Source organism: Ciconia boyciana, chromosome 10 (assembly GCF_034638445.1).
Source record: "Ciconia boyciana chromosome 10, ASM3463844v1, whole genome shotgun sequence".
NCBI classification, from domain to species: domain Eukaryota; kingdom Metazoa; phylum Chordata; class Aves; order Ciconiiformes; family Ciconiidae; genus Ciconia; species Ciconia boyciana.
This window is the reverse complement of record NC_132943.1, coordinates 5,895,400-5,919,993: the sequence shown is the minus strand read 5'-3', so window position 1 is coordinate 5,919,993 and position 24,594 is coordinate 5,895,400.

Sequence of the window (24,594 nt, the reverse complement as noted above, 5' to 3'; positions counted from 1 at the left end):
ACATTTTAAAAGAAGGATAAAGAAAAGTGTGCTGGTTTTGGCTGGGACAGAGTTAATTTTCTTCATAGCAGCTCGTATGGGGCTCTGTTTTGGATTTGTGCTGGAAACAGTGTTGATAACCCAGGGATGTTTTCGTTCCTGCTGAGCAGGGCTGACACACAGTCAGGGCCTTTGCTGCTCCTCACCCCACCCCACCAGCGAGTGGGCTGGGGGGCACAAGGAGCTGGGAGGGGGCACAGCCGGGACAGCTGACCCCAACTGCCCAAAGGGCTATTCCATACCATACGGCGTCATGCTCAGCATATACAGCTGGGGAAGAAGAAGGAAGGGGGGGACGTTTGGAGTGATGGCGTTTGTCTTCCCAGGTCACCGTTACGCGTGATGAGCCCTGCTTTCCTGGAGATGGCTGAGCACCTGCCTGCCCATGGGAAGGAGTGAAGGGATTCCTTGTTTTGCTTTGCCTGTGTGCGCAGCTTTTGCTTTCCCTATTAAACTGTCTTTATCTCACCCCACGAGTTTTCTCACCTTTACTCTTCTGATTCTCTCCCCCATCCCACTGGGGGGAGTGAGCGAGCGGCTGGGTGGGGCTTAGTTGCCTCACAACAAAAAGTAAAAGAAATAAAGTTTATGTGTGTGACCCAGGTTGATACCAGGTTGTGACCAGTTCTGTAATCAACATTCCCGGAGTAATTACACTTCTACAAGAAAACAAAAAAAAAAAAATTAAAAGACTCAAAGTGATTTCAAAGTAAATGATTCAGATGATATATTATGTGATTTCTGCTTATTACTACCTACCCTTTCTGATTTTTAATACCAACATAGAGGTCTCAGGACAAGATTTCCAACCAATTTGGTCTTCTTCCATTTGGCAAACACTGTGTCTAATGGAGCTTGAAATTAAACCAGCTTTTTTGGTTACTTCCTGCTTTGCAAAATTCCTGCTTTGCAAAATCCCAGCAGTGATGACGGGCTCTCCTGTTCACGGGCTGCAGCAGAGGATGCCCAAAAGAAAAAAGCATACTATTGTCGCTCTCACACACATGGCAGTGCTGCTCTGCGAGGTTCAAGTCCATGAACAACGTCAGTAGGAGCTACCACTTCAAAAACAGATAAAAAGTAATAAAGTATTTTGATTTTTGCTGTAAGTAGAAATGATTGTGACTTACGTATTTAACCGCCTATGCTGGGACAAATGCAAGTGATAAATGGTCACTATAAATGACAAAGCAGTAGATGTCGTTAATACCCCACTTGGAATCTGACAATATCGTCTCAGAATTCCCTGTCTCACTAGATTAGGAGCGTATGTAACTTAATTAGACTTCTTCAACTCTTATTGAGTGTTTCAGTCAGTCAAATAAATGCACTCACAGATCTGTTTAAGTTTGTCTTCTTAAGGGTACTTGATCTTTTCCTGCATCTCAGAATCTGTTTGGACAATCTAATCTGCTCAGAGAGATGAGCAGTTATGCAAGCCATGTTTTGAAATGTCTAAGAAACACTTGACAGCCACAACCTGGACTTTTTCTTGTCCATTTGGGAAATCACATATGCATTTAAGTTCGAAAGTACTCATGCTGAGCACTTAACAGATTAGTCTTCATCCAGACTTTTATTTTTTACCTCAAATGTAACAGCAATATCTGCATATATGTACCAGCCACAGCTACAAAGGATATTTCAATCTGATTTACAGTCTGGTAGTAGGAAAAGTACCTTGCTAATTTTTCCATTTGTTTACTCTGTGCCATCTGTTAATTCTGCATGAATACTTCATTCCACTGTTTCTTACATTGCAAATGTCTCCCCCTTTTCCAGTATACCCTGTGGTTAGCGTTGCAAAGGGTCTGGGTTTTGCCGGAGCTATCCCTCATGGACAACATTCAGAGTCACTGAACTGACCAGCTGTGCTCTTTCAAACCGTACAAATCTGCTGTAAGGCAGTGACAGACTGACATTGTCCAAGATTTATGCTCTATTTTCCAAACATGTCCTGGGAGATCATGACCTTGTTGTGGATTTACTTGGGGGAAAAACTTAGAATTATTAACTTCACATGATATGTAAATATATAGATCAATGCTCCTCTCAGCAGATGATTGCCAGACTATTCAATGACTGCTTTTTTTGTGAAAAAGATACCGTCAACCCTCTCCTTCCCTGAAAATCTCCTCATAAATGTCTCTGATGGCAGATCGTTAAATGCTGAGCTGTGGCATTTCCCTGAAGATATAATTATAAAGCTGTGGGAGGAAAAGAGACAACTCTTTAGACCACACTCTTCTTTCTTTTATGGCTATGTAGTTCAGTGGCTAATGTGTATATTGAATTTAATTTAATCACTTCTGTTATTTCTACTAGTTAGATAGCAGTCATTTCATTCAGACATATTATTAAATTATTTATATGGGACCTTCTACTAGCTCAACGTCATTAAGATGGAGTTAAAAGTTTATAAGCTCAAAAATAGCATGGCTGGCTGAGGTCATGGCAAGAAAGCCGCAGTAGAAGAAGATTAAATTTCCATGCCAGTATGCATATGCCTGTACTTGAGCCAGATGCCTAAAACCCCATCGCCACTGGAGATCCAGCGCGTGCAGGCAGAGGAATTTGCAAAGCAACGCGATGGGGAGCCAGAGCCCAGCCACTCCCCAGGGTTCATTGGCTTTATCGATCAGGTCTCCACTGGCACAGCAGATGAGACACGTTGGCTGCATGTAGATACTGACATTTAAGTTAGTCTCGTATTGAATCCCACCAAAAGAACCTGGAGTTGAGTCACTACTTAAGAAGTTTTGAAAAGTTGTTTGTTTTTTTTTCTGGAAAAGAGTCTACTCTTTTCACTAAATCTTTCTGAACTTCTTTTTCAACAATATGAACTTGAATAGTGTTTGAATCCAGGAGGAGTGTTTGGGTAATGCCATTGTATTCATTTTTGCTAGGAGCATCACAGTCTGGTTTTAGAAGCTTGAAAAGAAGACAGGAATGCTAAGACAGACAGGGGTGCTAATCCATCCCACTCACCTGTACCACACAATTTATGTAACGCAGGATTACCAGTCTTACCTCTTCAGCCTTCCATAACCATTTCCCACACTTTCCCTACATAATCCATGCCATTGCCTACTTTCACTCCACCATTCTCACACACCATACAGTACCTATCTCAAGCCCATGAAGCACCTCTCGGGTGTCCCCTGTGATGTGAACCCAGCCGGCAGGCATCACGGCAGCGCTGCAGGCTGGATTCGCGTGCTGCTGAGAGGCAAACCCCATCCTTGGCACTTCTGGCCAAGCTAAATGAAAGCCTCTTCCCTGAGCAGAGCGCGGTGTGATCAGCTCTCTTCAGCACTGATACCACTATATGCAACTACCTGAAGTTAAGATCTCTTCCAAAATTACCTCTTTTTAATATGCTTAACTAGAAATTGGCTAGGTTCAATTGACAATGATTTCGTATCCCTCCATTTCTTTTCACTACATGACCGATTCAATAATTATCTGTACCGCAGCCACATTCTTCCCATCACACATGCACTGACTTAATAAAATATATGTGCAAATATCCCCAGAAATGTGAACTTTGTATATCAAGTTTCCATCCACAGACCATGGAGTTGTGCAGTGATATTATTATGGAGCCAACCCATTTTAATTCCCAAATGGGCATTACTGAAGTCAATCCAGTTACACCCAGTTACCAAAACAAGAACAACATTTAGAGCACTGTGTTTTGGGTTTCAAAGACTGAGATGTTTCCTAGACATTTAGCTGACTGGGCATGTTGTTACTTTCCATGATCTTTAGGTACTATAGTAAGTACTATTTTTACAACAGCAAGCTGCAAATATCTTTTTTCAAAAACCTGGCCATCTCCCGCAGCTGCCAGGAAAGACGCTCAAAAGTTCTTGTTGTTAAATTATACCAAAACGTGTCCTGTAATATACATAGTCATAAGAGATTATAAGAAGAAGGGACATGTGAAAGAGAAAGATAGGAAAAGAATAAGGACTTATCTACCCCAAGTTGTTATTTGACTTGGCATGATTTTAAATTAATCTAGCTAAACTAGTGAAAAGACTTTGTAAACCTCATAAACCATTTTTACCGTGGTTTAAATAAATTAAAAAAAAAAAACAGATTAAAGTCTTGGACACAGGAACTCGTTACCGTGAATAACAGATTTCTGCGCCACGGGCGATCTGCAGTAAAGTGGAATATGTCACATATAAACTGAAATAACACTTTCTGTAGAGACGCTTGTTTTAATTTATCTGAATCAGCTAAGCCTGTATGAAACTGAGACCTCCTGTAAAAAGACACCAGGAGAGGCAAAGCAACAAATGCTCAAGAAAAGGGAATGGATAGTGTTTCAAATTATACACTGTGTGCATAGAGGTCACGAGATAAACTTTAATGTAACACAAATTTATAGCTCTGTTGAGGGCCCTTCATAACATCATAACAGCAGAAGAACAAAGCTAGAGTGTTTTCTTGCCAAAATGGGATTTTCTAGCCCTTTGCTGATTGCTTGTTTTTATAGAACAATCGGTTTATTTGACTAGCTTCAGCCTTTCTGCATTGCGGCTTCTGAACCTAACCTGCAGGAACAACAGCATTTGAAAACTTAGTTAAATATTGCCACCCACATCAAAGATCACTGCAGTCAGCTGAAAAATCACTATTAACCTCAATGATCTTTTGGGTATGTGCTTACTGCACTCCAATGTCTGACATGTAAAGATGCCACTTTATAAAACACTTTGGAAGATTAGAAGAAAGAGGCATGAGAACCTAGCTGCTCTCCTTCCCAAAGACAGCATCTTCACATTAAATATAATCATATTTACTGTTAAAGGTGGACAAAATTTATCAAAGTGAGTCACTGATTTAATTATCCAAAGTCTTCTGTAATTCCTTGTAGTGTCACTATGATTGTGTTAAAATCGTACTACTAATGGTCTTGCAAACAACTGAGCAATTCACTTCAGAAGAAACTCAACAACATTCACTGCATGCACAAATATCTTAGACCTCTGGATGTTTGCTGCTTACTTCCTCTCTATTTATACTCTTAATTTATAAATAATATTGATTTACAAAATACCAGCTCAAGTGGCTGGTGTTCTTTCTGCTTTCTAAATGCATGACAAGTTGGAAGAATTAGAAACAACTTCCATGACATAACGGGGCAATGCCGACATGTGCCAGTTTTCCTAAGCAACATCTTTCCCCCTTTTCCCATAAAACTGCATAAAAAAAATTAATCACTAGGAATCCCATCAGAGCAGGTTATGTCATAAAAGAAAAAGTCTGCAAATATTTTTTCTAACATCCCTTAACTACACTTCTAGCCCTGACCCCAATTCTCCAGGGAGCTCAACTGGACTCCTTTGAAAAAAGCATTGCATACAATTTTTTTAAAAGCAAGTGCAATGTTATGGTCTGGCTCCCTGCCACAAAAGCAGGGACACTGAAAATTAAAAATGACATTCCTGGCTTTTATTCACACTACCAGTTTCTTTCTCGATCTTATGCAGCAGACTTGTTTTGTCACTGACCTTTGTGGTGCTGTAAGAAGAAGGAAAGATTTGACACAATAAATCATAATGTCACTTATGGTGTAATTGTATAATACCAGGCTTTTTTTTTTCCTTCAATCAAGGTGAAATATAGGGCTACGCTCTCTTTAGTGGGTTCAAATAAACCCTAAATCCCAGTAAAAATTAATTTTCTTGTCCTAATCAAATCCCCACTTGAGCTGGGCTTGTTCATGGCCAAATATAGTTTGGCACAATAACACACAGAAAATTGGGTGCAGGGTACATTAGAAAACAAGCTAAAATTTTGCTTTGCTCAAGCCCAGCCTATGAAGTTTACCTGCAGCAAAATGTATTTTTAAATAAACCTCTTATGTACTTAGCGCTAAATTATGAGCAACTTCATACTCAGCATGCTTACTCCAACCCGTTTTGAAGCTCATGACCTTATTTCTGAGTCACAGCTCTATGTTAACTCCCAGCAGAATTTCACCTTTATGGGGTTAAATGAATCAGTGGAAGGGTTGGGACCAGGACTAAATGCTATTTGTCCTTTAACATCTTTGTAAGTGTTTTATTCTATAAATATTTCATATTGAAGAAAAGCCTTGTTTGTGCATGCCAGAAAATAAAGGTCTCAAGGATCTGCCATCTAGCCAAGAAAAGAAGAAAATCTATCAGAACTCCTCGCCAGGGAGAAAAGAGGAAAATGCAGCTCTAGGAGCAAGAGCCAGACACTTGAAACCTCTTCATCCTCCCAAACTTACACCCTCAGCTGGCAGAAGAGCATGCTGCTGCTGCTGCACCACCACCAATGCCAGAGAAGATCAATAGTAAGTGGGTAATTAAAAACATAGTTGTGTTTAAGGGACTTCTGTAGCTTGTTTGTATGTAAGTTTTCAAAACTGGGACTCGGTGTTTAAATCTCATGTGTTTGTTTAATCATGAAAAGATGAGCAGTAAGAGGTAAACTTCCAACATCAGCTGCCCGGGGAATTCCCAGAGATACTGGGATCAAAGTCTTGGAAAAAAGGGCAAGAAAACAATCCTAAAAAAAAAAAAAGAAACCAGGAGCAGGTAGAAAAGAGGAGCAGCGCTAACAGCTGGCTTGCACCACAGTCACAGAGAGTTTTTCACAAATTCACTCAAAGGGTCCAGATTATAACCCATTTTGCACAGATTATTTCTAGCTTTACTTTCACTAATTTATTGAAGTGAGTTGGTTTATTTTCCAAGCTGTGAGCAGACAGAAGGTTGCACTGAAATTCAAACTCTGGCTTGTATGGTTTTAATCAAAGTCCATCTTCTGATGGCTTGTTTCAGACAGACCGATGCTGAGGATTTACACTTGTCCTGGTTTTGGCTGGGACAGAGTTCATTTTCTTCCTAGTCGCTGGTACAGTGCTGTGTTTGGGATTTAGGATGAGAATAATGCTGATAACACACTGATGGTTTAGCTGTGGCTGAGCAGTGCTGACACTGGTCAAGGACTTGTCAGCTTCCCAGGCTCTGCCGGGCGCACAAGGAGCTGGGAGGGGGCACGGCCAGGACAGCTGACCCCCACTGCCCAAAGGGCTATTCCATACCATACGGCGTCATGCCCAGTATAGAAACTGGGGGAGGTGGCCGGGGGCGGCAATTGCTGCTCAGGGATGGGATGGGCATTGGTCAGTGGGTGGTGAGCAATTGCATTGTGCACCACTTGTTTTGTACTTTCTTTTATCACCATCATCATCATTATTATTATTATTATTATTGTTATTATTACCATCATCATCATCATCATTATTATTTTCTCTTCCTCTGCTGTCCTATTAAAGTCTCTTTATCTCAACCCATGAGTTTTACTTTTTTTCCCAATTCTCTCCCCCATCCCACCGGAAGGGGCAGGGTGAGCGAGCGGCTGGGTGGGGCTTGGTTGCCAACTGGGGATAAACCACAACAACACTTTACTGTCATTCAAAAGATTAAAAACTTGCAACAAATTTTAAACTGATTAACTTTCGCTTTAAAGACTATTTCTAATGGCACCAAACAGAAACATTATTTCAAGGGCAATGGAGTATTTTTTTGAATAGGAGAAGTAAATAATAGTGAAAGGGTATAGATGTCAGACTGCATTGATCCTAGGATAGAAATTATATTTTAATGCAAACTTCTTACACAGCTCCTTCAGGACCGAAACCAGCCATATGCATGGGAAAAGGTGTTTAGTACTGAGCAGTGAGTTTAAGCCTCATTAATTTGATCCTACTGCGATATTTAAATACTACTACGGTATTCTCACATGCCCTTCCTAAGAAGCATAAAATAAACATATTCATACTTATTAGAAAGGGGATGTGAACATTTATTACACATTTTTGAAAGCTATTTATATATTTGCAAAACCAACAACCCCCATCATTTTTTTTAATTAATAATGTGTGTCGTGGCCTTGATATTTATAGGTACAGGTTTTTCACAAGAAAATGTTAATTACATTCACCAGCCATGAGCGGAATATATAAGAAGCAATTTATAAATTAAACACAGTAGTTTGTGGTTTGAGGAAATCAGAGCTAAACTGAAATTATGTTTAGATTCATGGATCAGAAATACATACTGATTCACTACAGCATATCAAAACATAATCGACAGATGGCAGAACACTACTGGGGTTTGGGGTTTTTTGTGGTTTTTTTTCTTAGCACACATTTATCTACATTAGATTTATAAGACAACAGTGTCAGAGCTTAATAAGGATTTCGGAATAAATGTGTATTTTAAAAATGTAGAACACATAAGAAAGAAGAAAGAGGTTAACCCATGCACCTTGTGTCTGGAAGAAACTTCTAACTTAGATATTGGGGTAACTCAGTCCTAGAAGACAGAGACATCCAGAAGACGGTAAGTTGCAATACGAGACTGACTTTTAAATCAAAAACACTGGCAAGTGAGCAGAGAAAAAACCTGAAGCCAAGCCTAATTATTGTCCACATTTCCCTAATTCAGGGAAATATAGCAGAAGTGTACAACAAAAAGATCTTTGGAAGAAAACTCTCTACACCGAGGCCACAGCTAGGACGTCTCCCAGGTATACTTGGGAGTACTTCTCCAGTCCAGTCTGTGAAGCTATGTTTCTCACGTGATACTGCTGGATTAGCATCTAGTAGATTTTCTACCTTCAACCCTGTCATATTAGCTAAAAATCTCACAAATAAAGACACATACACATGCACGCACCCATATACATATACACATCTGTGCTTTCAACTGCCCACATAAAATATACCACTGCAGTCAGTGGAAATGCCTTAAGTCATAAAGTAAAGCATGTTCTCAGACTTGGTGGCTGAGCTGTTCCATATTTAGGAATAAACACCTGTGAAATTCATAGCAAATATGTGGTGCTATAAAACAGACATGCTTAACAAGATGAAAGATGAAGTCAGGTATTCCAGCAGCCCATACCAGGTCATTATGGCTTTCTATGCATCTCCTGAGCTCTAAGTTCAGTGGTTTGGACATGTCACCGGGGTGGGTGACGGTGACCCTGGCGTACTCCAGAGCATTTCTGGAGGCCAGCTGCAGGTCCCAGGAGCTGAAGGGTTCCCCTCTCTCAAGGAGATAAATGCTTTTGAGATAGCCAACATTGGCTTTACCAAGGGCAAGTCCTGCCTCACCAACCTAGTGGCTTTCTACGATGGAGTTACCACATCAGTGGACAAGGGAAAAGCAATAGATGTCGTCTATCTGGACTTCTGTAAAGCCTTTGACATGGTCCCCCACAACATCCTTCTCTCTAAATTGGAGAGATATGGATCTGATAGGTGGACTGTTCAGTGGATAAGGAATTGGTTGGATGGTCGCATCCAGAGCATAGCGGTCAACGGCTCAATGTCCAGATGGAGATCAGTGATGAGTGGTGTCCTTCAGGGGTCTGTACTGGGACCAGTGCTGTTCAGTATTTTCATCAATGACATTGACAGAGAGACTGAGTGCACCTTCAGCAAGTCTGCAGGTGACACCAAGCTGAGTGGTGCAGCTGACACACCAGAAGGACAGGATGTCATCCAGAGGGACCTGGACAATCTCGAGAAGTGGGCCTATGTGAACCTCATGAGGTTCAACAAGGCCAAGTGCAGGGTCCTGCACCTGGGTCAGGGCAATCCCCAGTATCAATACAGGCTGGGGGATGATGTGATCGAGAGCAGCCCTGAGGAGAAGGACTTGTGGGTAGTGGGGGATGAAAAGCTGGACATAAGCCAACAATGTGCGCTTGCAGCCCGGAAGGCCAACCATATCCGGGGCTGCATCAAAAGCAGCGTGGCCAGCAGGTCGAGGGAGGGGATTCTGCCCCTCTGCTCTGCTCTGGTGAGACCCCACCTGCAGTACTGCGTCCAGCTCTGGAGCCCTCAGCACAGGAAAGACATGGACCTGTTGGAGCGGGTCCAGAGGAGGGCCACGAAAATGATCAGAGGGATGGAACACCTCTCCTATGAAGAAAGGTTGAGAGAGTTGGGGTTATTCAGCCTGGAGAAGAGAAGGCTGCGGGAAGACCTTATAGCAGCCTTCCAGTACTTAAAGGGGGCCTATAGGAAAGATGGGGACAGATTTTTTAGCGAGGCCGGTTGTGACAGGACAAGGAGCAATGGTTTTAAACTAAGGGAGGGCAGATTTAGATTGGATTTAAGACATTTGTTATGATGAGGGTGGTGAGGCACTGGCCCAGGTTGCCCAGAGAGGTGGTAGATGCCCCATCCCCGGAAACATTCAAGGTCAGGTTGGACGGGGCTCTGAGCAACCTGATCTGGTTGAAGATGTCCCTGCTCTTGCAGGGGTTGGACTAGATGACCTGTAAAGGTCTCTTCCAATCCAAAGCATTCTGTGATTCTATGATTCTTTGTGTCCTGGGGTTTGCAAAGAAAATTTCCTAATATTAACAAGATAGAAACTGCCATACTTGCAAGTTCAGTGAGTGTGTGTGTGTGACGTTAAAAAAAGTGAAGCAAACGTGAAATCCTGAACCTGAAAAGCTGTTCCACAGCATCAGAACAGCATCATGAACTTAGGGAAAAGAAACTGTGGCATTTGAGAAAGCACTCAGCAGAGATAAATCCCTCATCTGAAAATATTTATCGGGGAAAAAAAAGAGATTAACCCCCCTGCTTTGAACAGACTTGTTACTAGAGAGGGAACTGCAGGTAAATTGACCTGCTCAGTAGGAATGAACTGGAGAGGTTAATGAAGAAAAACACTTTTTGTCTCCATCTATTGGTGAAAAGTCAATTCAGCTGCTGTTTGGGTATGTCTTTTGCAATACTATTCCAGAAAGGACATCTGTGTAGCGAATACCCCAATATCCCCATCTTTTCTATCTTGTGATGAGCCTTTTCGATGCCCTGGAGCACATTCTCCATCTGCCTGATAAAAGCCTTTTTGTACAGAATGCAGGTGTCCAACTTCATTATTTGCTCATAAGGCTGCAATAATGCAGCAGCCTCTGACAAACCGCTTCCCTGCCTGAGAAATAAAGTATGTGCCTTTACAAAAGGAGACTATTACAGACAGTATCATAAACCGAAGAGGTAATTCGGGTTTTTAACTAAGCACAGGAGTTAGAATAGCATATTGACAGTATCATCTTGATTTCTGGTGACCTGGAAACCAGAATCGTTATTTTGGTATAATAAACATAAAAGTAAAGGTCTGAACCGAAAAGAACTAATATTTTAGGAATTCTTCAGTCAGGAAAGAGCATTAGCACTTCAGGGGAGAAGGTGCAAAGGGAATAAGTAGCTATTTAAATGTGAGCAGCATCCCTTTCTTTTTTTTTTCCCTTATTTTTTAACATTAGCATCCACAACAAAACAACCTGTATGTAAGTTAATATTGGCATACTGTCCCTGCTCAGAAAGCATTCCTGCTGCATTACAGAAGGCAGCTGGGTGGCACAGTAGATGTGTCATTTGCTTTTTAACATCTCTGTGACCTGGATTTAAATTCACAGTTGCACAAAATGAGACTTCAGTTCCCTCGGAAGGCTATTAAGGCACACACAGAAAGACTTGTGAGGCATCCAAAGCCAGCGGGAACGTGCTCCCCGCGCTCGCCCCTGCGGACGCACACCCTCAGAGGCCACAGGGGAAGGGAGAACTGGATAATTTTTATTAAAAGGATGCCTTCACTTTGGAGGAAAAGCACCCAACTACTGTGAATAAATCTTCTGTTTATTTAAAAGTTTACCCACAATACTTTAACCTCCCCGTGAGAAAAGGCATTTGATATGTTGCTGCCAATCCTAGTGCCTCATCAGAGAGCTTTATAGGTCTAATTGTTTTCCTATCCACAAAGAACAAAAAGGAGAGCTGTGAAAAATTCAAAAATGTTATATTCTCTCCCGTAAAGCATCATTACCCACCATCTACTGCATAATACTCCCAGCCTTGCTGGTGCATCTGTATATGAGAATGAATTGCCTGCCTTACCTTTACGAGGCAAGACAAGTGCTTATGATGAGGCCTAACTCTAAATTAAGCTCAAAACTCTCTTTTTTTATTAGTTTTACATCCACCACCTCAAAAAGATTAAAACCTCAGCTTCAGCGCGAGTCAATTTTTCTTCTTCTCTTTTCTGGGCCCATTTATTACCTTTTTGAGAACTGGCCCAGGTGAGTTGGCATCTCTTCACCACCACACACCACAAGTGATGGGAACCCAGCACGTCTCACCCAACTGCTGTGCCCTCCATCCCGTTCCCCGCCTGAGGACACAGCTGAGCCTTCATCCCTCGCCAGCCTGGATCCCTGCAGCTGCTCCATCGATCCTGCCCTGCCCCTGCCTCCAGCTCCAGACTCCCGTCCTCTGCAACCAGACGCATCCAGCAGCTCTCCCAGCCGAAATCTGCTCTTTCTCTTTTTTAATATTCTTTTTTCTTTCTTTTTTTTTTTTGATGGATTCAAACTCATCGTTTCCTCGGCTCCCTGACTACCACGCAGGAGCCCGCAGTGGCGTTGCTACAGAGAAGGAGGTACAAAGGTATCATCTACGTACAGAGTTAGATTAATCCTGAACAAACCCTAGACATGAACTCCAGAAACTCAGCTGAAAGCAGAGCTCCTTGTGAAGTTTCCAGGTAAATAATGTTTACATAGAGTTTGATTTTTGCCATCGTTTCCTTGAAAAATGGAAACAAATAATTTTGTTTCAGATAGCTGAAGTTTAACCAAAGCATCTCAATTTGTCAATCTAAATCAAATCATTCAATACTAATGTATACCTGTCTGAATCACCAAGGGGTCTTTTCATTTTTGTTAAAAAATAAAATATTGTGAAGCATTTCTAAATATAATGAGGAGAATGCACTGAGTTGTGAGTAATGCTGAGAGGTTCTTGAGAAGGGAGCAATCAAAAGTACAGCTATATTTTTCAGCATACTTTTATTGGTCCTTTTCTCTCTGGAAGATAGATTCAAAAGAGAAATTTAAGCAGGATTTGGATAAAATCTCCTTGGACTCTGTGTTGTCTATATCTTGCAAAGTACCAGTGGCCCTGCCAGCTTTCGCTCCCTGCCTCGTTGCTGCCCTGCCCTGCTGCAGGGCCAGTACGTTGTCCATTTTTAGAATGAATCTCTTTCCCCAAAGCACCTTATTGTTATTTTTCTTCTTTCATCAAGTGTCTCCTGCAGCTCAGGCAGGTCCCAGTGCAATCTGAGGTCTGGGAGCACGAGACCAGGCGGCTCCCCAGCTCTCCTTGCTCTCCATGCCCAGGGATGAAGATGACACCTACACTGTCAGTCTCACTCCCGCTCTCCCTCGCTCCTTTCCTATTTTATTTTACTAACCATTTCAGTCTGCTACACAAAAGAACAGCTCTCAGCAGGAGACCCAGTCTTCAACCTTTGGCCATGCCAGGCATTTTCTGCTGGCAGCATAAGGAGATCCCACAGCCCATGGACCTCGTGGACCCGACTGAGGCTCCTGCATCTCTCCATAGTTTGAGTCTATACACATATGGAGTTAAACCCACATACCTGTCTATTTACATCCTCAGTTTTATCTGTATTTTGCCACTGTCACCAAGAGTTACAAGTGCTAAAACACCTACGAGCCCCAGATTTCATCAAGAAATCTCTTTCTGGCAGAGTTGCCTTTATTTATTTTCTTTCCTTCCAGAAAACTCTCATTGGGATGTTATCCACTGCTTTATTCAATTCCAACAGGACTCTTTGGGACTAGGGAGAACTACAAATCGAATGCTTCAGAATAAATCAAAGCATAAAATTACATTGTCTCTGACAAGAAAAAGATTTGATTATCTGCATTTCCGTACAAAGAAATTACAGGAGAACTTGCCTTCGAGTTTAAAGGCCTGACTTTTTCTCAATTGAAATGTAGCAAGCAAACACATATGTCCCTCCAATCTTATCCTGACAAGAATCAGTTTGAACTGATTTGTCCCCTCCCTGGTGACAGGGAGTGAATGCAGAGCGCTTGGTATTGCAGACGTAGGCTATTGCGGTCCGTGCGGCAAATCGGCGGGGATTTTATGTGTAGCAGGAATTGAATTGTGCATCTCTCCCAAATGATGGGAAAATCACTCCCCATGAAGGTGAGGCTGGAGAAGGAATCAAAGTACAGTACAAAGCACACTATAAATAAAGGTCAGCCTCTCTCTGTATTTCCTCCAGAGAAAGACTAAACTTGGAGACATGTTGAAAACAGATAATTGCATTGTATTTCAAAAATATCATCGAAGCTAAAAATGGGCTATATAAGGATTAGCTATAAAAGTCAGTAGTTAATGATTCACCATAATACATGATTTAGCTGTAAGCTAGAAAAACATAAAAATAGCTCAAGAAACTAATTTCTTATGCTGTTTCAGGCATACGGATGATTTAAACTCAGGCATTTCCATATTTTTCAGATTCCTGAGCAATGGCATCTGATGAGAAACCGATCTGTTTAGACATTCTCTTTCTAGGGTAAATAACGACACTTTATGGCATCCTAGAAAAGATTGTGTAGTTCCATAATTGGTAATTTTGTACAGCTTGCATGAGGTCTGTGTCATCTCACAAATTTCACAAAGCAACTGCTCTGACTGGGGTGCTATAATTGATTACACAAAATTGCTGGGATAGAGAAACGAGCACACTATCAATTACATTGATAGAAAATTGGTGGGACCGAAGAGCGATTTGTAGCAACCACAGCTAAACTCCTAATGGCAGGGACAGGTACAATACTCACGTCTTAGGCTCACTGTTAAGTTACAGATCACTTAAGAAGAGGTTCTGGATACACTGTGCCAGCAGATCAGCCTGGGGTAATTTCCAGCAGGACGGCACAGCTTTCCAGAGCATATCACAGGGAAAAGCCCGAGCTCGGCATTTAAATGTCTGTGTTTCATTCCACGAAGCTGAATCCCGAGTTGTTTCCCTGGCTCTCTGCAAGTGATGCCGGCCTGATACCAGCTTTGATATTTGCTATTGGCATCTTTACTCTCCTGTTCACTTTGTTGGGGAGGTACAACCCTCCATCATCGGACAAACTTCTGCAAACCCAAGATCTGCTTTTAAATTCCCTAACATTTCTCTCTGGGAGTGAATGAGATTTTCAGCCATTGAGTTCACCTCTTGTCAGATTTATCTCTAACTGAGCAGAGTGCTTGTGATTTCTTGGGCTCAGAGGATGAGGCTCAAATGAACTCAAATCATTTTCCATATGCTACAGCGAGAGAGGGTCTATCCTGCCCTTATTTCATCACAGCAACGCAAGTCCTGTAAGGACTCTTTCTGCTTCTCTGCTACAAGAAGAGAAGACTGGACAGACTATATAACAACAAACTTTCAGTTCTCCTCATGTATTTTGGATTAAGTTTGCATCTAGAACCAGTATTTTCCTGGCATCGGTGTGGAAAAGAACAAGTTCTTTACATTGTCTTCTGAAATTTCACCATCTATTACCATTAGTGGTACAAGAATGAAAGATTTCCTACACAAATACAAATGTACAGCCTAATTCATGTCTAACCTTTCAGACAGAAACACTACTTACTACGTGTGTCAGACCACGGCCCTAGCCTCCTTCCCTTGCCATTGCTGGGAGCCCCATGAGTTAATGGAAGCCCTGCTATTGCAGAAACCATAAGATAATTAATGGGCAGAACTCTGCTGATAAACTAGTAAAGAAAAACCCTAATGAAGAAAATTCTTATACTTTTTATATATATATAAAGTGTATCTATACTTATATGTATATACACTTTATATACATATATATATATATACGTATGTACTTTATACTGGTGCATCTCAGACTGATGTCAGCAGGAGCCGCGCCAGTTCTTGAACTCAGACCCCAGTGTTTTTGTAAACACCACAAAATAACTGAAAGTGCTTGTAATATCAAATTCCTACACCAAAATCTTTTATGTAGCTTCAGAGCTTCCCATAAAGACATTAAGCACAGTTATAAAAAACAACAGTCTTCCAGGAACTACACTACAATGACTTTTTTCCGACAACAGTCATCAGAAAATCTCTTTAAGATGTTCAATGTGGTAAAATATGTAAATGACATACAGTTGCTAGGAGATAAAAAACTACGTGAACTTGTGAAAACATTGCAATCTGCTGCCTTTGAATCTGCAAGGTCAGCTGTATTTTTCATGATGATAACTTATTTATATTGTCTCCACGCTAAAAATGAGTTTCTATGCAGGTTACCTCTTTACTTAATACTAGCTGACCTACTGTACCTATAAATTGGTATTTATTACAAGGCTGGTTAACTCCCTCACAGAGTTTACAGACCTTTAATTACATTTTGCCAGCCTAATTAATAAATACACTGTACACTACTCCTTTCTGCTGAAACAAGCAAAGGGTCTATATTCAACACTTCTGTATCCATTTATTTATTTAAGCATTTCATTAAATGTTAGATATGTCTCTTTTTAATGAAAAACATTGTAACACGAGAATGAAAGTGTGGGTTACTGTCCAATTAACAAACCTAGTAGCTTACTCTGTCACTCAATAAATGATAATGTATTGCTCATAAATCAGGAAGAGAACTACTTAGGCATAGACCTTGTAATCAATGCTACAAGTATTGGCTGCTCTCCACATAATCCAGCGCTAAATGTGCAGCATGATTTTATTCCAGTAACACATTAACAGAATGTACAACCATTTTGACTTTTGTAAATGGTCTAACGGCGTCGCAGCAAAAAGCATTTGTCCATTTTTTAAAATAAATGTATCCCGATGACGAATGTGTTTAGTAATTTTTGTGATGAACCAGCAACGTGAACTAACTATGGCCTTTTAGTGCTTTTTCATCCCTATGCTTCAGATGGGCTCTTCACCAACCGAGGCGCGCTGGCTAGGATTCAGTTTTCATATGGACCTTAATTGTTCTGTGTTTCCATGGATATTCTTGGGATTCCTTTACTTCTGCATCTGCAGAGGAGGTTACTGCTTCTATGGGCAGCATCAGCTGCACTGCTGGAACATAAAAAGAGTGCCAAAACGCTGTAGGTTGTTGGGGCAATGGTCAGAGGCTTTGTAATATCATTGTGCCAGTGAGCTGGGAATAAAAGCAGCAGTTTTCCCACTTCCATCCCCACTAATAACTTCCAGGCATTGTCCTGGTCCAAGGATTTCCCGCTCTGCTGTGGAAAGATGGCAACATTTCACTTCTTGGACTTAGTTATAAACCTTTTCTGATGTAAAAGGGTTGTGTTCTGAATGCTCAGAGGGTATTAAACAGGGTAAGTGCTCAAAGCATCTCACGGGAAATAAAACAGAAAGGCGCTAAAAGACTTTACAAATATATCGATAGAAAGCAAAGGGCGAGGTGCATAGCTTATGTCACTTTTTGGTTGACAACCCATTTTTGCTGACGCAGATGCTACGAGGAAGCGAAGGAACTGGAGACCCCAATAACATGACATGTGGTCCTGATATGTCAAACATAAAAGCCTGGTGAATCCAGCAATTTTTTTCTAAAGTGAGCTCACTTATTTGCTAAGCAGCTTTGTCTGAGCTTTCACAGCTAGAGCTGCAGAGTAACAGTAACTGAATTATAAAAGATCCCCCTGGGATATCTGAAAGGGTGAGAAGGTTCCAGAGTAGTGGAAGAATAAATCCTAATTCTCCTCCAAAAGAGAGAGAATGGGATAATCATGAAAATATTAGCAGGATAAGCGTGTTGAATAACAGCCAGAGGATCTTTACCAAAGTCATCCTAAGTAGGATTGAGGAAACACTGAAATTAATAATGTGTGGATTAGTACAGTTTCAGGATGAAATGGTGTTTATGTATCAAATCTTTCCGATCGCACAAAATGGAGAAATAGAGGGATTTTGTGTGACGTTTTTTGCAGAAGTTTCTCCACTTAAAGAAATGATCAAGATGTGCAATAATGGAAAATTTCTGAAACGAGAAAACAGGTTTGACTCTGATTGTTCTGCTGTACTGTCTACACATGTACTGAAGCAGATAATTTACAATATTTTAGAAATATAATGGAAATATAATATTTTTTTCTTACTTGCCTCTTTTCCAGGAAGAAGTAATGCATTTCCTAAGGGAAATAGCTGATGTACTGCCAGGGTGATCTTGGCACTACCAGTAAAGAACAATCAACACATGTTATTGTGAGAACTAATGGGAAATGGGAAGACAGAGGAAAAGAGATGTATCTGAAATATATCTGAAAGAAAGGAAATATTAACAAAGAAAGCAGATATTCTTTAAAAAAATCAGATTATTTTTGAGATGCTGTCAAATGGAATCAGAGAAATTTCTTGTCAAAGCCTCTACCACTGATGAAGGACTGAACCTTCCTTCTGCAGCAGTGGAGCTGTCACTCAGATGTACGATCTTACCGGACTAAGGACGAACCAGAGCTTTTACATTTGTTCAAGCCGTACCCAAAGTTAGTGCAGTTAGTCGGGAAGGTACAATATCACTGGGGTTTAGTAAAATATTGCTATCACTCCAGATCGTGTCTTGTGAAAATTACCATCTCTCCCTAGCAGCTGTCAGTACAGTAAGTAAACAAATGGAAAAGAATTAGCAAAGACAGATAGTTCAGTGAAGTAGGAGAACGATTACTTATCATCAGTGGCCAACCATGTATGAGACGAAATACAATCTTTCTGAGGTGTTTTAACAGCTCCAACATGGTTTGAGTGTTGGGGAATGACCATATCAACAGCAATATGCATGTATCTGGCCTCATCTAATCCCAGGCTTCATTACAAGCTCTGGTTGAGAGGACATCATCATGAATTGCAATGGAACAGCCCAACCAGTATATTATTTCAGAAAGCTAAAGAGTTCTCGGGAATGAGAGGAGCCTCCATTTGTCCTCTCCAGACTGTCTCTGCCACTCTCCCTTCTCTTATCCCTGCGAAGGTGTCACCTCGCTGCCTTTTAAAGTGTCTTTGCTCTCCAGTTGCCATATTTGATGGACATTGGCATAGGATGAAGGTATGGTGTTACCTTTCTGCCTCGGACTGTATTTTTATTAATCAGGGCATGTAAACAATATAACCTCAGGGTGGGTGGTTGACTCAGGCATTGGTGCTTATCACCCACAGTTTTCAGTCTTGTGACTGTATCTCTGTGAGAGGAATATGCTGGAACTGAACGTGTTTGGACCTAGTCTTCTTGTTTTAATGGGACAGCGAAGACAAAACAAAACTAGGAAGAATGGTAAAACCGGAATAAACAAAATCTGCCAAATCCATTTTAATACTTCCCATTGCGAATATTATGAACATCAAAACCAGTGGTACCACACAGATAACATCTGTGTCAATGGCTTTCAGCAAGTTCTCGTTGGAAGCGTCTTCTCCAGCACACCATCTAAGGAATCCAATTCACCAATGCCATAGTTTGCAACACTCATAACTGATCGCACTAAGGCGTCTGGGGCCTGGATGTGAATTAAAATAATAAATGAGAAAAGACTCCTTAGACTTTCAGAACTTGTCCATCTTAATGACCACTAAACTGACTGTAAGATTCGTGACCTCCCCTGATTTCACCAAACCTTCTTTGCCTTAGTCTGCAAAAGTCTGCAAAATACAAAGATGCAATTTTTGTTTCCCCCTATTTTTTCCACTTAATAATTTCACTTCTGAGATTGAAATAGCCATTATGTTTAGAACTACAAAGCCTTGAAAAGTTTTATATAATTATTGTGCTTTTCTAATTAGGTCATTCACACCAGTGAAGTTTTTTCCTTACTGCACCTACCTTCCAGAGCAGGTCTGAGTTGTTTTTCTTCTTCCTATTTTTAAACAAAAGGCAGATTTAATACTTTACCTAAACAGACTAATTAGTTGGTTAGATGCTTGTAGGCTGACTGCTGAAGGAATAAGTAGATTGCATTTCATTAATCAAAATCAGCTTTAAAACCCTATTACTCATAAAACATTTACATTTTACAAATCAGCTGATACATTCAGGCTATCCATTAGAGGTTTGCTTGTGCTTATCTAGAATTCAACTTCTTACCGATGTTGCTGTGTATCTAATGAGTACAATGTGTTCCAGTGCCCTCCACAATGTAAAAATGCTGCCCTTGTTTAGACACAAATTGCTTTTCTCCATTTTACTTGGTGAACATGAAAGTGGTTAACGTGCTACTGTGCCATGCATAATTTAACGTTATATTTATTATTCTCCTGTTCTGCTCATATGGACTTGGGGTGGAAAACTTCAAAATCTATGTACTGAACTCAAAGATAACACTAGAACAAAAGCTGTAATACAGGCATATTAGGTAAGAGAAAGTTGTCTTTGAACAGTGGTTATGGGCTAATATGTATTGAACTTTGCAACCACGAGAAAAAAATTGTCAAAGGACTTAAACAGAAGTTTTTCATTAGTTGAACTGTAATACCAAATATTTCCAAAAAGCAAAGGCAGAAAAGGCACAGCTTACAAAAGCACAATAGTTAAATTGCAGCCAACAAAGTATCGGCTGGATTTCTTCTTTGCTTACTAACAGCAGTGCAATGCTCTGCCTTAAACTTCCCAGGAGCCGCTTCCCAAATTGCTCGATCTCGCTAAGTCTCTAAAATGAGAATAATAACAATTCTTATCTCCTACTCTAAAATGCTGTGAAGGTCTTTTGTCAGGTGTTTGTGCAAAGACTTCCATGGTGGCTCTGAGCTCAACTGAAGTCTCTGGACATCGTTGAAATTTAAATAAAATTATTACTAGCGACTATTACCAGTAATCACCATCTCGCAAAACTTAAACATCAGCTGCCATTTGAATGGTCGGTTTGAACATGGCAATTGTAATTCACCCTATTCCAGAAGTGATTTCTATCTATAATTTATATGGCTATAAAATTTAAATAGCTCAGCCTTTCCTCCTCCAAGTTTGCGCTTCACCTGAACGCAAAGACATGGTATCCCCGACATGGAAAGGATGTTGTTTCACCTACGTAATGGACTTCTTTCTTTCTTTCCCTCCTTCCAGGGCATAGTTTTACAAGGATTTGATCCTCCTCCCGAGCAGCTGTGCCGCTGCTTTCAAAGGGTGAAGGAGGAAGCAGTATGGCCTTTACCCACAATAGCAGAGGCCAGACTAACCGGTTGAACGTTGTATCCTACTGCTACCTGATATATGCACAGTTTCTCCCTCCAAGCCAAGCAAACCCTGAATTCATTACAATATCATGAGCTTTAAATAAATTAACAACCAGCTTGTGTCAGGACTCACTGCATGCTGAGCAATTTGCATTCTGTACTACCATGGATGTTTCCTCTCCTTTGCAACTCTCCTGTTGGCAGAAATCAAATCAGCACACAAAGGATTTCACCTAATTCTAATTCTTTACATCTAATGCTTTACTTGAACTTTGCTTAAAACTGATATGAAAATTGTAAACTGAAGTTTTAATAAAAGTTTATATTAATCAAGGCAGATATTAAATACATCAAGTGTGACAGAACACCCGTCAGACTGGACTGAATTTGGCTGTCCTAATGGCCTGGGTTGTTATCAGTCCCCCGTTCCCCAGGCAGGCTGACTCACGCACTGTGAATTGCGAAGAGTCTGAGACTTACAAACAGCATGGAAATCATAAAAATTCAACGCAGTGCTGAATGCTGGAGTACCAATGCAACTGCAGACTCTTGGACCCTTACCGTAGCGTACTTCGGTGCAGTCTGAAGGCGCGAAGTATATGACTCTCTTTCAACCACCTGTATTTTCTCACAAAGCAGCCCCGGCATGCTCCAGATGTAATTTAGAAGTGACCATGTCTGACATTACTTGCTGCAGAGTTTTTGTTTTTATTACACTCAGGTTTTTCCCACTCCAAATGCTTTTTACTTGCCTTGCTGCTGGCTGCATTAACTTGCTGCAGTCTTGCAGAGAAGAAGGAAAAATGCATGAAGGGTTTTTTTTCCTGCAGGTACCCCGTTGCACACGTTGCACACGTGCACAAGCATGCCGGTCCTGTCTGCCCTCTGTGTTTCTTAAACAGCGAACTTTACAGTTCCTATGAACTTCTTGAATTATGTTACTGAAGAAAATTATTTCCTAATTATGAAGAAAGAAAAATGACAAGGAAATAATATAAATAAAATAAAGTAATGGTTATTCTTTCTGTTAACTTAGGGCCTAGCCTGCATTTTAGTAACAAAATCTCAAAATAAATAAAATAATTCTTTCTTAACTCTAAAAATAAATACAATTCCAAATGACCAAAGTAGTACAAAATCATGCAGGTAAATCTCAGTGTTCTTCTGATGACTCATCTGGGACACCGTGCCCAGCACTTTACTGATGAAAGAACCACAACTTTCCAAAAAGAATCAGATGTCCTCAATTATTACTAATGTTAGGGATAAAAACTGTGCAAATCTTCCCTGCACATCAAAATAACAAAGGTATTTAGTGTGATGACTCATTTCACAGCCAGCCCTAGGCTTCTTATTTCATCACGATCCCGGGGTGCTGTGCGCTTCTCCTGCCCCTCCGGTTTCCATCTCTCAGAGGTAAACTGGGAAAGAAGGGCGTATTTTTATGCCCCCCCCACTCCAAAAATCCAATAGTCACTGCACAGAAGAACTGCCTGGTTTTGGTAACGTGTTGCTACTATCAAAAAAGTTTTAACATGGCACTAAGATCTCTCCATGACCATTAAGTTTTGAGCTTTTGGGGAAATACTTTCTGATTTATCTTGGTTTGAATTTAATTGAATTCAGTTATTTATAAACTCCGCTGGCCTCCACCCTACTCACACTACTGTACCACGGGTCTGTTGATTAAAGATCCATCTATTCCATAGCAAGGTCATCTCACCCATGAAAACTATTTATGTATGGGATGCAAGCTCAGGCCATATTGATCCATAGGATGAAGAGAGATCACAGGGCAAAATGCCCTGACTATTTTTAGTTGGGTTAATTTTTTTCCCCCCTATCAGATAAAAGGAAATGACTGCTTTAATGCATTGTGCTGGCTCCCTTACTTTTCAAATGAAAAGCCGTGTATGTCTGTATGTGCTGCAGTTTCGCCGTCAGTTTTATTATACTACAGGCTTTACATTACATTAGCAACATCAAGACAGGATCTGAATGCTGGCCATTAGGTCAGACTGATGGTCCACGCTCGGTGTGCTCAGAGAGGCTCTGAAATCACCAGGGTGCCAACGTGACTTCAGGACAGCGAACACCAAAATGAAAAATACCTGATCAATCCGGCCCTGCTCTTCTTGTGAACCACTGGCATGGGTTTTAGCGGCTACAAAGTCCAGCGCTGCGGTAAAACGGAGACGAGCATTTCTAGCCCCTAACACTTTCAGTCCTGGATGTTCAGAGACGGCTTGGCTCATGATGTTGAAATGGTATCTAAAAACTATTTGCAAAAGCTACCCAACCACAGGGTGAAGTTGTCTAATAGAAAAAATATGTTTAGCAAAAAGCTTCAGTTCTCCCATTTACCTTCTGTTTGCAAATAAAAACCACTTCAATTTATTTGCTGAAGCATTTCCATAAAATATTAAAACAACCACCAGCATCAATTTTTCTCCTATTGCAAAAAAAATATTGCAACTCTATACAACTCCAGTTAGAAAGCTTTTATTGCATTTATTTACATAAGATAAAATCAGAATCTGCTCTCTTTCACAAATCTGATTGCTTTTGCCTTCTGGTCTGCTTTATCTCTTTAATGTTTATTCTTCCAGTCAGCACTCTGCAGCACTGATTGCTTCAGCTTTTTTCCCCATTAGACAAAACTTTTTCACAAGTCACAAGATCTGAGGTGGGCCTGGCGCTAGTACTGGTTCTTATCTGCGTCATGCAGGGCTGCGCCGCCTTCCACTCGCAAGTGATGTATTTCTTAAATATCTTGTCATATTTGGCATTCATATTTATAATAGCCTTCCCACTTTTTCTCTTTGATGTGCTTAAATATCACTTCGTTTTGATGGGCGACAGAGAGGTTGGTACCACAGCCACCCCGCAGCAGGGGCGGGAGTGGAGGGTCCTGCGTGCCAGGACACGAGGCACGGGCTTTGGGACAGAGCGGATTAGGAAAAGGACTGTCAGACGTAGTGTGACTGAACACTTTGGGTGAGGAATATCATCTCGTGCTGTTTTTCTCTGTCTGGTTACCTGCCTGTTTGGGATTAAGTCTTTGTTCCCTGAACGCCTGTGCTGTTTCTTATGAAGCTGCCAGCTGACATGAGCTGAAAATTAACCTGAAAAAGCAATCTTTGAGAGCAGCTCCACCACGGACCAGTCAGAAGGAAGAGAGATAGAGAAATTCTCAGGCAGGAGGAATGGTGAGAGATTGTATTGTTAGCCCCGGGGCCAACTTGTTTCCAGGCTTTCAGGCAGGTAACATTGAAGAAGTTCGTTGCGGATATTGTTTTATGCTCTGCAGAAAACATAGCAGAGGTTTAGATTTCCTACAAGCACCTTGTTTTAGAGAAGCAGTAAATACTGTTTGAACCTGCACAAAGAAAGAAGTAAAAGAGAAAAGACTACCAACAACGCTGCACTTCAGTATTTCGGGCCA